This window comes from Molossus molossus, unplaced genomic scaffold, assembly GCF_014108415.1.
Source record: "Molossus molossus isolate mMolMol1 unplaced genomic scaffold, mMolMol1.p scaffold_m16_p_5, whole genome shotgun sequence".
NCBI lineage: Eukaryota > Metazoa > Chordata > Mammalia > Chiroptera > Molossidae > Molossus > Molossus molossus.
The window spans coordinates 24,453,418-24,467,665 of record NW_023425388.1 but is presented as its reverse complement, the minus strand read 5'-3'; the positions used below and the strand labels follow the sequence as shown (position 1 = coordinate 24,467,665).

The 14,248-nt window shown below is 45.8% G+C and overlaps 1 protein-coding gene across 1 annotated transcript in view; it reads right to left on the bottom strand.

Annotated features, from left to right (window-relative positions):
• The window catches only part of ARHGEF26 (Rho guanine nucleotide exchange factor 26), a 119,404-nt gene that overhangs the window by 14,130 nt on the left and 91,026 nt on the right, over positions 1–14,248 (bottom strand). The gene's annotated exons all lie outside the window — the stretch shown is intronic.

The window sequence follows — 14,248 nt, the reverse complement described above, 5'->3', positions numbered from 1 at the left end:
GGTCCTGGAACTGTGTTAAGTGACATATGCTCAAAAACGTAGGTGTACTTCCTCGGTCTTGCCTCCCTCCATCAGGAGAAGAGGGCGTCCCAAACCTACCCATGCTGTGTCACTAGGCCTCATTCCCAGCCTCCATGCCACCAGGCTCAGGAGGACAGGGGAGCCCAGAGGTCTGCTTGCTTCTGGCAAGACACCCTGCTCTCCAACAGGCACAGCCTCCCCACCTGCTTCAGAAACCTCCAGGACCAATCCCTGTCCCCCTGCTCACGCCCACTGTTCGCCATTCCCCTGGCCTCGTCTCCCCAGCACTGTGAACATGCCCCACCCGCCCCACCCGAGCTCCTCGGCGGGTTTCCCTTTCGCCATGTCCTCCGAAGATGCCCTCATTCAGGGAAGACAGCTACATCTCCTAAATCCTCAGCCTCTTCTCGAAACCCTCCCTTCACACTCTTGCCTTAACAGAAATATGACTTTCCCCAGAAGACGCCACCTCTCGGGGAGACTCTCTGTCTGCTTGCTTCTCGTTGCTGCTTCCAGACAATGTCACTTCCTCCTCCCAAAAGTCCTCAGCTCTGCAGCTCATGCCGTCCGTCGGTCTCCATCTCACAGTCAGTCACTCACTGACCCCGGGCCCCTCTTCAACCTCTCATGAGTTCGGTTGTTGGTCCCGTCTCTCCAACACTGCTTTTGAATTTCCACGTGGCAGGGCCTTCCATTGTCCTGCCTTCCTCGACTCCTTCAACGACCTTGTCCTCTGCCCTACTACAGCCACCCTCCACTTTCACACCAAAGACCTTGTCACTGCTACAGACTGCAACCTGTCTGCAACTGCGCTGTCCAACACGACTCCATCAGTTCTGCCTGTCTCTGTCCCTCTGCTCAACCCCAACAATTCCCCCCACCAGTGCCTGCAACCCAGTGCTCCACCACTTTCTCCCACTCCTAACCCTCATGTCCTCTCGTCCATGCTCGGATTTCTTGGGACCTCCTTGCATACACCCTCATCTCCTCGAAAAGTCCCAACCCCGTGTCATACAACTTTCCCTCCACTGTGAATATGTACCTTTGCCGTTGAACATGGGAGAGCTCAATAAATAACTGTTGAATTAATGGAAGACTATGCAATAAACTCGAGTATAGTCAGGAACAATATCAAATTGCTACCTTATTTAATAACAAACACAAATGTATGAACTTAGGGGAACTAAGAGAAAAGAAAAATCCTTATTCCCATTATACTAAGAATTTCAGAACAAGCCATTTGCTCAAGATTTCTTACAATTTCTTTCATTCGCTGCTGGACATCTGCCTATAAACTACTCCCTTGTAATTCCCCCTGAAAAATCGATCTTTTCTAAAATCTAGTTTGATAGATTGTCCCCTCAAAAAAAAAAAAAAAAACCAGCAAACACAGATATCACATATAAAAGCAAAATACTGCCCTCTGATCAAGCCTTTGGTTGTTAAGGTCATAATCTGCATTACTCTAAAATTCCCATGGCAAGATCATCTCCAAAGCTCTCCTGAAACTGCCTACAGACCAGCACACCACACTCAGGATACACAAAAGTGTATCTCATACAAAATGAGGCTTATCAAAGCTCACACAATTTGTACAAGAGGAGGAAAGAGGATGATATACTTTACAAACAAAACAGTTACTATGTTAAAAGACCATGCTCACCAGAAACAAAGCAGTCAGCTTTTGGAAGAGCAAAAAATGTTTATAATGTTTGCCTAGATATTTCGGACATGAATTTAATATAATAGACCAGGATTCAATATAAAACAAACAAAGAAACAAACAAACAGAAACAAACAAACAGAAACAAACAAAGGCAAAACCTCAACAAGAGAAAAAACAAGGCTTCCTGGCTATAGCACCCTCTCTGCACCTCCTAATTACTCTTGGTCCAGCTCACAAGTTAAAAAAGACTACCCATTAGCCAAAGACACTCATTTCCAGTTAAAATAATTTGCTTCACATAGAAAAATCCAAGCACCCTAATGTTGTGCACATGATTTTACGTAGTGCCCTAAATAATGAATAGGTTTCTTTTCCATTTTTAAAGAAACAGAGCCCTGGCCAGTTTGGCTCAGCAGTTGGAGCATCTGCCAGAGGACCAAAGAGTCTCCGTTAGATTACCAGTCAAGGGCACATACTTGGGTTCCAGGTTCAATCCCCAGCCCGTTGAGGTTGTGTGGGAGGCAACCAATCAATGTGTCTCTCACATCGATGTTTCTCTTTCTCCCCCCTCCCCCCATTCCCTTCCCTTCCACTCTATCTAAAAATCAATGGGAAAATATCCTCAGATGAGGATAAAAAGAGAATAAAATAGAAAACGAATGAAAAAGAAATGTACATGCTATAAAGCAAGCATTCAAGATGACTCATATTCCAAAAAGTCTTTGGCATAAAGTGCTTTAACCTATGAGGAAGCCCCTAGTAGAATTCAAGACCAAGAGTTCACAGGAAACTAATGTAAATAAATATGAATAAACTCCCTAAATCATTTTTTTACCTCTTAATTTTTAGTTTCAATTTTCCCCCACGTTTGCCTAAATGCAAATTATACCAGCTATTGTGTTTCATCCCTGCTTTGAATCGTTGTCTCTGAGGGTAATTAGAGATAGAAGAAGTAGACAAGTTATAATAGAAGGTTCTTCATTGTTCTCTTAGCGATAACAACTACAAGGCCATTAAGAGCTAGGGTGACGGTTGATTCGGTTTCGGCCTGATCTCTCAAATGTCTAGTCTGGAAGATGAACTACGCCCCTTTGTTCACAGCTGTGAGAGTGCACCTCCAGGCGTCCGGCTCTGCACATCTGTGTCACTGAGTGTGCCTGAAAAGGGGACTCTCCCACTGTTTTGACTTCTGAGTCCAAAATAGGAAGCAGGAAATGTTTGCCTTGTTTTGTTTTTGTTTTTTAACTTATTCAATAGCAATCACCCAATATCATTATTTTATCTAGACCTGTAAACTTCGTCACATAAATAACATTTACAAATTCTTCACTGCTCTTTTATTTCATTTAATTTAAAAAGAACTTGCTTTCATTTCACAGTAGTAAATTATGTATCCTTGTCTGCTATTATACAAACTCAATAAAACAAATATTGAAAAGTAGCAGCTCACTCTTGCTAGCCTGTTCATTGTGCATGCACGTACGTACACACGTGTACACACACACACACACACACACACACTCCCAAAGGTTCAAAACAACCACATTTTCCCTCTCCAGATCGGCTAAATACTGAAATTCCACTTCCTAGTGTCAGTCAGCACCCACTATCTCTCATGCTGATACAGAGGACAAAATATGTGTTAAAACATGTGTTTAAGCAGAAGGAAGAGGGGAGAATCAACAGCCAGATGCAGCTACCTCCAGCCCCGACCCCCTCCTCTGCTTGCTCACCCTTGTCCAGTAAGCATTCCGAACACAGGCCGAGCCGGGCTGGGAAAGAAACCCCTTTCCTGAGGGCAGCTGATGTGCTCAGACTTCCCCATGTTTGTCTCCAGCGCTCAGCAAACATATGGTTTACACAGTCTCTGGAACAATTTGGATCATGTAATTAGGAAGTGAAATTGCTCAGAAAAAGGCAAATGGAAAAACCACCTTGCCTCGCATGCAGACGTTTACATGCAGACTTCCTCTGATTGTCTGAGATGTGCTCCAATCACCAGCTGCTCGGCAGGGCGGTCTGCTCTGTGCGAGCGGGGCGCCCATCGGGTGCAGCGATCGGGTCGATACGTCTGTGGCTCTGTGCTGTAAACAAGGACGGTTTCCCGGGCAGAACCCACTTCCATCCAGCAACCTTTGTTGAGAATCCTTTCACAGGATACGGGGGTGAATACTCACCCCGATGACTCTTCCTCTGGGAAGGCCTTCTTTTATAAAGCAGCTCAGAACCAGTTTCTGGTTCTACTAAACGCGAACTAACAGCACGGGTTGAACAACGATACACCTTATGGTGAACCGTGGTTTTCTTACAGCGAGTATTATAGAGCGCTTTCGGCCTTCTGTCCCATACGTTTCTATAGAGGTTACAATTTCCCATAACGGGCATATAGCTATTACTTTTGAATCAGGACATCTGAAAAGTGCATACAACATACATTTTAAAACATCAAGTACAGCCCTGGCCGGTTTTGCTCAGTGGTTAGAGCGTCAGCCTGCGGTCCACAGAGACCTGGGTTCGGTTCCCGCTAAGGGCATGTACCTTGGCTGCAGTTTGTCCCTGGCCCTGGTTGGGTCATGTGGGTGGCGGCCACTCGATGTGTCCCTTTCACATCGATGTTTCTCTCTCTTCCTCTCTCTCCTTCCCGCTCTATCTGAGTAAAAAATGGAAAAATATCCTCGGGTGAGGATAAAAAAAAAAAAATACATCAAGTACATATATACGTATGTGCATAGGCCCACGTACATATATTCGGGAGGGAGTGTAGGATGATAGCCACCAACTCGGCCCACGAGCTACCCCGCGGAGGAGGAGGACGGAGACGGAACAATGGGGAAGCGCCTTTAGGGTCACCTGCAGTGTTACACCACGCTTCTTGTTTAAAAATGCAGACAACTGATAAGTATGGCAAAAAGTTAGTATCTGTTAAATGTGGATGATAGGTATATTAGTGTTTGATCATTTTCTGTACGTTTGAAACATTTCACAACTCAAAGTACAAATAAATTAAAAAATAATAAATGTGTAGATGTGAAGACGACCATCATTCCAGGTGTCTATGGATGCCATGGGTGCAGCTGAGGTGGCTACTGGACAGTGGAATTGTTTTGCCCTACGAACAACTGATTATTTGCAGATGACATCATTGACTGAAAATATGTTACAAGATGACAGTAAATTCAGCCAAGTGGTTGGGTTACACAAGAGGCTCTCCTATATATAAATGACACTCAGAATAGAGGTGGTAAGCTTAATTACAATAGCCACAAAACACATAAAATATTTAGGATTAAACTTAACCGGTTTCTGCTATATAAAGGCAGCCTGCAAATACTGTACTTCAGAAGAAGGCCTGAATAAATAGGAAAGTTTGATATTAGAGATATCAATTCTTCCTAAATTAATATATAATTTTAACACAATCCAAACAAAAACACAAACTGGGTTTTTTTGGGGGGCAGTCAGAAGGGGTAACAACCAAGCTGATTCTAACACACACAAGACAATACACATGTAAGAACAGTCAAAATGGTTGTGGAAAAGAAGAGAGTGAACTGGCCTTCTGTCATAGTAAGAACTTACAGTAAAGCTACAGCAAGTAGCTCAAAGCCTGGGGTGTAGCACGAGCTGACAGTTCAGCCTCAGCAACGCAGAGCAGTGTGCTCACAAGCTGATCCAAAGCATCTGGGAATTTAGTACATGAACAGGTGATTTCAAATCTGTGGGGAATGGATGGGCTAGTCAACAAATGATATTGGACATCTGGGGGAAAGGTCTGAAAAATATAAAAATTTGGATCCTGCCCTGGCCAGTTTAGCTCAGCGGTTGGAGCGTCGTCGGCCTGCGGCACAGAGAGACCCGGGTTCGGTTCCCGCTAAGGGCATGTACCTCAGTTGCAGTTTGTCCCCGGCCCTGGTTGGTCGTGCGGGTGGCAGCCACTCGATGTGTCCCTTCACATCGATGTTTCTCTCTCTCTCTCTCTTCCTCTCTCTCCCTCCCACTCTATCTGAACAAAAAAATGGAAAAATGTCCTCGAGTGAGGATAAAAAAAAAAATTTGGATCCTAATCTCACTCCATAAACCAAAATATTTCCTTGGACCCAAGCTCTCAGTCCATGAAGAAAAGGTAACAGCATAGGTCTTCCTGCTGGGCTCAGACCCGTCGCATCTGCCCTGTGATCAGAAAGATGCTTTTATTTTATTATTATGGTATTTAAAACATTTTTTTCCCTTTATTGATTTTACAGAGAAAAGAAGGGAGAGGGAGAGGGAGAGAGAGATAGAAACATTGATGAGAGAGAACATCAACTGGCCGCGTCCTGCATGCCCCGCACTGGGGATCCGGCCCACAGCCTGGGCATGTGCCCTGACTGGGAATCGAACCAGCGACCTCTTGGTACATGGGTCAAGGCTCAACCACTGAGCCAAACTGACAGGGCCAGGAGATGCTTTTAAACATGCAGATACCTCAGGGAGAGTTTGCACCTTAACCTTTATTAGCAAACATCTTCAGTACATAATAAGGATGACCGAGAATGGGGAGGAAGCTAGCTGACCCAGACGGGGCCAGGCGCACGCAGGGAAGGTGGGAGTGGGACACGAGGGGGCGGGTGGACTGTGAAGCTTCCCCTCAACCCGCTGCTCTCAGCCCAGCCACGACTCGTCTCACCTTGGAACTTTCTTTTACAGCCAAAATCTAACAGGTGACAACCCAACCAGCACCCCAATACTTCCTTTTGTAAAAGAGTTAACATTTAAAAGAAAAGATACTGTCAAGAATTATCCAGAACAAAACAATTTTCTGCACATGTGCCAGCTAGTGATGTTTATTTGTACCTATGCAGTAGCTTCTTCTCCGCAGGCTTTCTAGAAAACATCCACACAGCTTCCCTGTCTTGAAAAAACCCTTCCTTGGACCTGCTGGTGTCCAGACAGATGTCTCCTCAGCTGGCAGCTGCCTGAGTTTTCGTTGTCTCGGACCCCGCACCTGCATGCCAGTGAACTCGCTCCCCAAGGTCACAGTGGCCCAACAACCCCCAGATCCTCTACACCTGACATCGGCACTATTTGATGATGCTGAGCACCTGTGACCTCCTGAAATTCTATCTTCTTCTAATGCCTCTGTGATATTTCCGAGTCACCCTTCTTTGAAGTCACTCTCCCAGGTCCTTTCCTAGGCCCCCTGGCTTTGCTCTCGGGGATTTATCTTCTCCCAGGGTGCTGGTCTGCGGCAGCACACGGGGTATTATCCAATCAAAGAGCGGTCTTCCTACTTTCCTTCAGGACACGTATGAGAACTCTTCCTCTACTTCAACGTGCTTCTCTTCTCCGTCTAAAAACATGACTTCTGAATCCCCACATCTGATCTGGTGCTTAACTGGAATAAAAATACTCTAGTTCAACATTTCTGGGATAACAGAATATTGGACGATACTAAAACATATTTTGAGTTAAGAGATCAAGACAGTTTTTCACATGACTGAAGCTGATTTCAATTTTAAAGGTTGATGTTGGAACTATACTAACAAGGTTTTAGAGAAACAGTATACGATTTTAAAGTAATAAGTATACTGTAACACTTAAGAGTACAGACTTCATTTAGAACATCGGTGAAGATCGCAATTCTATCACTCACTCACTTGGGATTTGAGCAAGTTACTGATCTTCTCTGTTTTCAGTTTTCTCATCTGTAAAATGGGGACAATATTACCAATCTCTTTGGGTGGTTGTGAGGATTTACTATCTTGTTACATGTAAAGCTCTTATAATCATGCCTGGTTCACAGTCAATAAATGTTAGCTATTAAACTGGAAAAAGCATAATTAGAGCTAAATACTTCTGTTGAGAAATTAATAATTTGGCAAGAGCTCCAACCAGCAAAACAAGGCATGATTTATCCAGAAACTGACTTCAAACAACCTTACTTGCTCAGCTTCTCAAAACAATTCTGAAGACTAACAAACATGCCACAGGCTTCCTATTTCATTGTCAAGGATATGACAAATAGTGGAGATGAAGATCAGTCACTGGTAAGATAAGGATCTGTTGTGATTCACTGTCACCAAATAAGATGGCCAGTGGCTCACGTGACACAATCAGAAAGCTCCCATTCCTGTCATCATGGATCTCCTGAGTCCACAGCCTGGGGCCCTCCCAAATGCCCGCGGGGTGCTCTGCCCCCACAGGCCTGGACAGTGGAGATGGGCAGGTCCGAGAAGCCGCCGGCAGGCCAATGATGCCTTCTCCCCATAGTAACAAGAACTGAACACGCTCTGAAGAGCAAGTAGGCAGCTTCCTACATTGGTAACGAGGTCATTCCAAATTACCAGAGTAATCTGCACATTGCAATTTAAGTTGACTTCTACTGACTTCCTTGAATGAAAGGGAAAAATACACTGAGTTCACTTTTTCATTCACAATGTTAGCGGGTCTCCTAATCAGCAGTGAGAGATGTTGCAAGAAAATTGCTGCTACCAAAGTGTACACAATTCACGTCTACTTATAAAATAAAGTAAGTCAATGGTGGCCCCTCACTCACTTGCTGCCTGACATGGGTTCTCGACGGGGAGGAAGAGGCAGGGAGCTAAATGCATTTGTTCCTGTGGTTGTATTTCAGGGGCCACAGATCCAGGTCTGACCCCCGAGTGCCCCACAGCCTTCAGATGTAGGGCAAAGGCTAAAGGTTTCAGGCCATTTTTTAAAACAATAACATGTTCCAGAAGCAAGAGCAATAACTGAATCGTTAGAAGGAGAAACACAACACTAGGAATAAGGACACTCAGCAATTATCAGTCACTTGGCAGAGACTGTTCACTGTGTTGAGAGCTTTGTGTGCATTAACTCATTTAATTCCACAGAAATTTCATGCAGAAGATAAATTATTGCACCCACTTTGTGGATGAGAAGGCTGAGGCTCTGAGAGATTAAGGGTAACTTGCCCAAGGTCACAAGGCCAGGATCTGAGTCCAGTTCTGTCTGATGTCAGACCTTTTATCCTGCTCCTCAGTCACGGAAGCTTTCAACATTGAATGGCAACGTGAACTCTTCCCACAGACTAGAGGACACAACACCTGTACTATTCCTCACACAGAGGAATCAAGAGTGGGTGGGGAGGCTAGAGAAACAGAGAAAAACCATCTTCAAGTTAGAACCCGGTATCACGGTGGTCAGAGGTAACCAAGTTTTATGTTGCAGGAAGAAAAGCGGTTTGAGTCGGTCTTATTGCCTTTCCTTGATCCAAGATACCCTCAAGGCTAATTTCCCGAGGAAGGAGCTTATTCTGCAGAGGAAGAGAGACAAGGGCAGGTGACTCCAGCTTTCTATAACCGGAAGGACTTCAACATGGAAAAACTCCAAGTGGGGCCTTGACCTTTCCAGGGGGCGTGCATGGCGTTCAGCCACTGGGCCTTCAAACTACTTGGGAAAATGCAAGTTGTGATTTAAATCCCTGAACTTATGATCATGATCTGGTAGAATTCTATTACAGAAAATCCTTGTTTTTAAACCCTAGGATGTGTCACGTGTCATGAAGTTCACATTATGTCTATATACACAATATTTATGGAGCAGGAATCAGGATGGAAACCTGTCTTAACTGTGTGCAGGAAGGAAGCATTACGAAGAGGAAACTATTCCTTACCCTCTGATGCTAGACAGGCTACAGGCAGAGGAAAGCTTACAGATGCAATTTGGTACTGGTTCTAGTTTTCTCCTAAAACCTATACAACTACCACAATTAACAAAAACTTGCTTTGGAAAAGGTGTCTAACAAAACAAAAAGGTGCACGATTCTGGGATGTTTTTCCCTCTGAGATTACAGGGCTGGGAAGGGTGAAAACATTCTACAAAGATGAAGTCAAGAACTAAGGTACACAGCCCTGGCCGGTGTGGCTCAGCTGTTAGAGTATCGGCCTGCAGTCCAGAGAGACCCAGGTTCGGTTCCCGCTAAGGGCACGTACCTCGGTTGTGGTTTGTCCCCGGCCCTGGTTTGGTCGTGCGGGTGGCAGCCACTCAATGTGTCCCTTTCACATCGATGTTTCTCTCTCCCTCTCTCTCTCTCCCTCCCTCCCTCCCTCCCACTCTACCTGAACAAAAAAATGAGAAAATGTCCTGGGGTGAGGAAAAAAAAAGAAGTAAGGAACACAAAGCAACTGTTCAGAGAGGAGGCTCCAAAGTCAGACACATGAGACTCCTGGCTTTGCCGAGAGACCCTGAAAAGGAGGCTCCCTCCCTCCGCCGGTGTCCTCGCCTGTAACGTGGGAATAATGCAAGGCTGCTGTGAGAACTCAGTGACACTCTGCACATACACTCAGCTCAGCGATGGCACCTGCACATGCTCAATCATACAGGTCCTATCAACATTACTGCTATTACGATTACTACTCATGTAGCTACAAAAAGTATCCAAAAATACCACTGCTCAATCATTTATAGGCAGAGCGCTCAGGACAAGGAAACAAATCTGAACATGATCACACTTACTGTTACGGATAACAAGACGAGACTAGAGTTCAGCCCTCTTTTGGTATTGTGCCCAACACCCAGGCCTCACCCATGTGTCTGCTCCAGTGTTCTGAAGGGCACACCCGGGCTGGTGGGAGCAAAAAGACACTACCAAGGAGCCAGTGACATGAACCCCAGAAGGAAGGCTAACTCCAGCCAAGAGGAAGTGAGTCCGAAATCTCCAGTCACTCCGTCTCCTTTGAAATGAACACTTCCACCCGCATTTGCCAGAAAGGCAGAGGGTTCGTTCTGTTAAAGAGCTTTCCCCTTCCGGAACCCCTCAAATGTAACTGTTCCGTGGACACAGGACTTCCTGGGTGTGGCTGGGACGGTTACCTAGCCCGCTGTCCGCTCCCTGCTTCCTGTCCGCCAGCCCGTGTGCCAGCCGAGGACGCATCCTGGCTGAACCAAACCCATCAGGATTCTCCGCTCCCCTTCCTCAGGTGCTGGCTCTCCCAGCCTCCTCGTCACAAGTCCTGAGACCCAAGACTAGCCCGTGAGAAACAAGAAGTCTTCTGGGGACTGTCTGGGAAAGGTTTTCCTCCACTGATAAAAAAGAAAAACCACTTGAGGAAAGAGCCCTTGGTTCAGCCTCTGATTTTCACCGTGGCCTCCCTTCCTTCCCTGACTTTGAATGAAACCACGGTGCCTGAAGGAGCCACCTGCAACCACGAGGCCAGGGCAACAGGTACACGGAGCAGCTGAAGAATGGAAAGGGGCTGGGTTGTGGTGCCCACTGGGCCTGGACTGACCACCCTGACTTCATGTCTGGAGAGAGAGGTAACGCCTTTAGTGTCTGAGCCACTGTTATTTGGAAATTCTGTTACATATAGCCTAAAGCTTTCTAAGCTGTACAACAGGGAATCTCCCAAAGAGGAATAAAGTACAGAGGGTTTCCCAAACTCATCTGACTTCTCAATGTGTGTGTGTGTATGTCAGAGAGAGAGAGAGAGAGAGAGAGAGAGAGTTCAATATTTTTATTGCTTAACACTTTTGTATAAGTATACGTTTACTTGCAGCTCAAAACATTAGCTGACACAGCAGTACAAAATAAAAGTAAGCCAAAAGATAAGTTCCTCTATAGAGCAACATTTTGCAAATACAGTCCTAATAATCTGGTTGTATTCTACAAGTAAAACTCCAGAGGAGGTAAGAAGCCACACGATAAACCAAGCTCCAGATTTGTTTTTGCCAAAATGAATTAAACATTTGCTTAAAAATTAATATATAATGGAACAGAATACAAAAATCATGTCCTTTAAAAATCAAAAAGAATTCAAAGAAAGTTTAGCTTGGGGGTAAAATGAGAGGAGGCTGCCCAGTGAGTAACGCCTAATTCAAATTGTTTATATTGAATCATCTACGTGATTGGTTTGCTACAGGAGGCAGTTAGATGGCAAGCGGAATAGGAATGATAGGCTAGGAACGGCAGGTCCCCAGGGCAGGAAGCCCTGGGACCCAACAACAGACAAACTGGGGTGGGACCTTTCTTCCCCTGTGGTCATGCAGTTTAGACCCCCTGACCTTTCATACTGATGGCCATGCGCTTCACACCCTCCCCTAGCATCTCGATAGTTATGTGGTTTTAGAACTCCTTAGAGAAGAAACAAGGGGGCCGGAGAATAGCCTCATAGGACCCCCATACAAGCCTTGCAGGACCACTCCCTTAAGCATCAAGCCACTAAGACAATGAGGTTCCAACAAAACCTTGGGTCTCTGGACCACAGAGAGAAAAAAAATCTCAGCCTTTGGAAAAGAGATAAAAGCCCTTCAGACAAAGGACCCTGCATGCCCCTGTGAGCATACACACTCTCCATCCCCTCCCCTCTCTGGAGCACCCCACTGTTCCCCCTCTCCTTCTCCCAGGCATGTTACCTTTGCCTTTCTTTCTCCTAAGCTCCAAGGGCCTTTCTTTTGCCTCTGTAACTTGTTTCCTGAGTCCACCAAGCCCAGCTGGCTCACTTATTCTGCCCTTGTGACTTTCTAAATAAACTTTCGCTTGTATCTGGGTCTTGGCTCTGAATTCTTTTCTTAGCTGAACTCAAGAACCTAGGTCTAACATCTGGCGTCGTTCGCCGTTAACAGTTGACATTCAACAGATATTTATGAGTGAACATCACGGGCCAGGCATGGGGTTAAGCACTGATGATGCAAAGGTCAATAAGGCAGATGTGAACACATGGTAACACAAATGTTATGGCAGAGAAAATGCCGGGTTGGTGGGACCACAAAGCAGCAGAAATAAACACACTCCGGAGGATTGGATAAGCACTCCCACTGGGTGTGACAATTAATCTGAGACCTAAACAATGAAAAAGGACTTTGCCTAGAAAAGGTCTGGGATTCCGTGAGATTCGTGGGGATGGAGAGGATTTAGGCAGAGGAAGAAACATGTGCCAGGTGCTGGAGGCTGGAAAGGTGCTTTGGTGAGGCTGTGCTAATGCACGTGAGACCACGCAAGGGCAGTTTGCAAGGGCTGGACTGAGTAGCTCTGTCTCGTGAAAGGCACACTCTGCAATGCCGAATGGATGGGGGATGGTGGCGTATATTTCCAGGAGGGTCTTGTGGCTGGTACGAGGCAGTGGCAATGTGAGAGAAGCAATCTCGTGGGCTGCGCAGGAGGGAAGTGCAGGGAGGAGCGGGGAGTCAGAGTAGTTTTCAGGTTTCCTGTGGAGCAAGCAGCTAGACACAACGCCCTTTTCACTAAGGAAGAAACAGACCCTGGAGAAGGACCGTGTTTGAAGGAGATCTGAATGAAGAAAACCTACAAAACCACCAAATAGAGGTGTTTGAGTCACATGACCATGATGACACTCCAAACTTATGAAAAATGGCATCAGTTAGTTAGAAAATTAAAGGTGTGTTCTCGAACTACTTTAAAACATTAGACATCTGTTAATTATATGTCTAAGTGAGGTAGTGAGGAAGGAGTGGGGGAGTGTAGTGGGTTGAACTGTGCCATCCAAAAACTATGCTGAAGTGCTAACCCCTGGTACACATTTGGCCATATTTGGAAATGAGGTCTTTGCAGATACATTAAAGTTAGGATGCGATGATTCTGGAGTAGAGTGGCCCCTGTGTCCAATGTGCTTACACGAAAAGGCAGTTTCGAGACACACACAGACACAGGAGAAGAAGCCGCATGAAGACAGAGTGACCAGGAGCTGGAGGAGGCCAGCGGGACCCTCTCCTTGAGCTTCCAGAGGGAGTGTGCCCTGCCAACATCTTGATTTCAGACTTCTGCCTCCGGCTCTGTGGGACGATCGATTCCTATAGTTTTAAGCCACCGGTCCGTGGTACTGTGCTACAAGAGCTATAAGAAACTAATCCAGAAAGAAAAACTGTTTTAGCTACAGAAGAAATTGGGAGCGAAGACCTAAACCAGATATGAGACAGTTATATGAGAATAAGAAGACAGCTACAAATAAGTTCTGGGAGTTTGAACCTATTTAGGTCTTAAATTCAGCATTCATACTGCAAAACTAGGGACGATAGCAGTTAGTCCCTAAGGCTGTAGGTGGCATATAGTCTGCACACCATAATAACTATACATAAGTTATTACTAGGCACAGATTGTATAGTATGATTAGCTGTTACCCATTAATCTATGAGTACAAAGTGGCAATCAATTATCACTGTGTCAGGTCTGAGATTTTCACACCTTCACTCCTCCGAAGGCAATGTTGGTGGGCAGTCTGCTGTCACCCTAGGACAGTGGTCCTCAACCGAAAGCCATCTGGTCCCCCAGGAAACTGTGACAGTGTCTGGCGACATTCTGGGTTGTCACACCAGGTCGGAGCGCTAGCAGCGGGTGGACGGCAGGAAGCTGCTGAGACGCCGCACAGAGCACAGGCAGCCCCCACCCGAGAGTCGTCAGGTCTCGGTGGACTTGAGTGGAGAACTCGCCTGCAAACGCGCCCAGGAAATCTGAGATGAAAGCTTCTCCTCCACAACAGTCGAACTGATCGTGTATCCTTCGAGATGTGGTGGAAGAGGCTATTCGTACAGTGACTCACTAACAGCCCAGAGTTCATGGAAACTTTAAACTTCCTTTCGATTTTC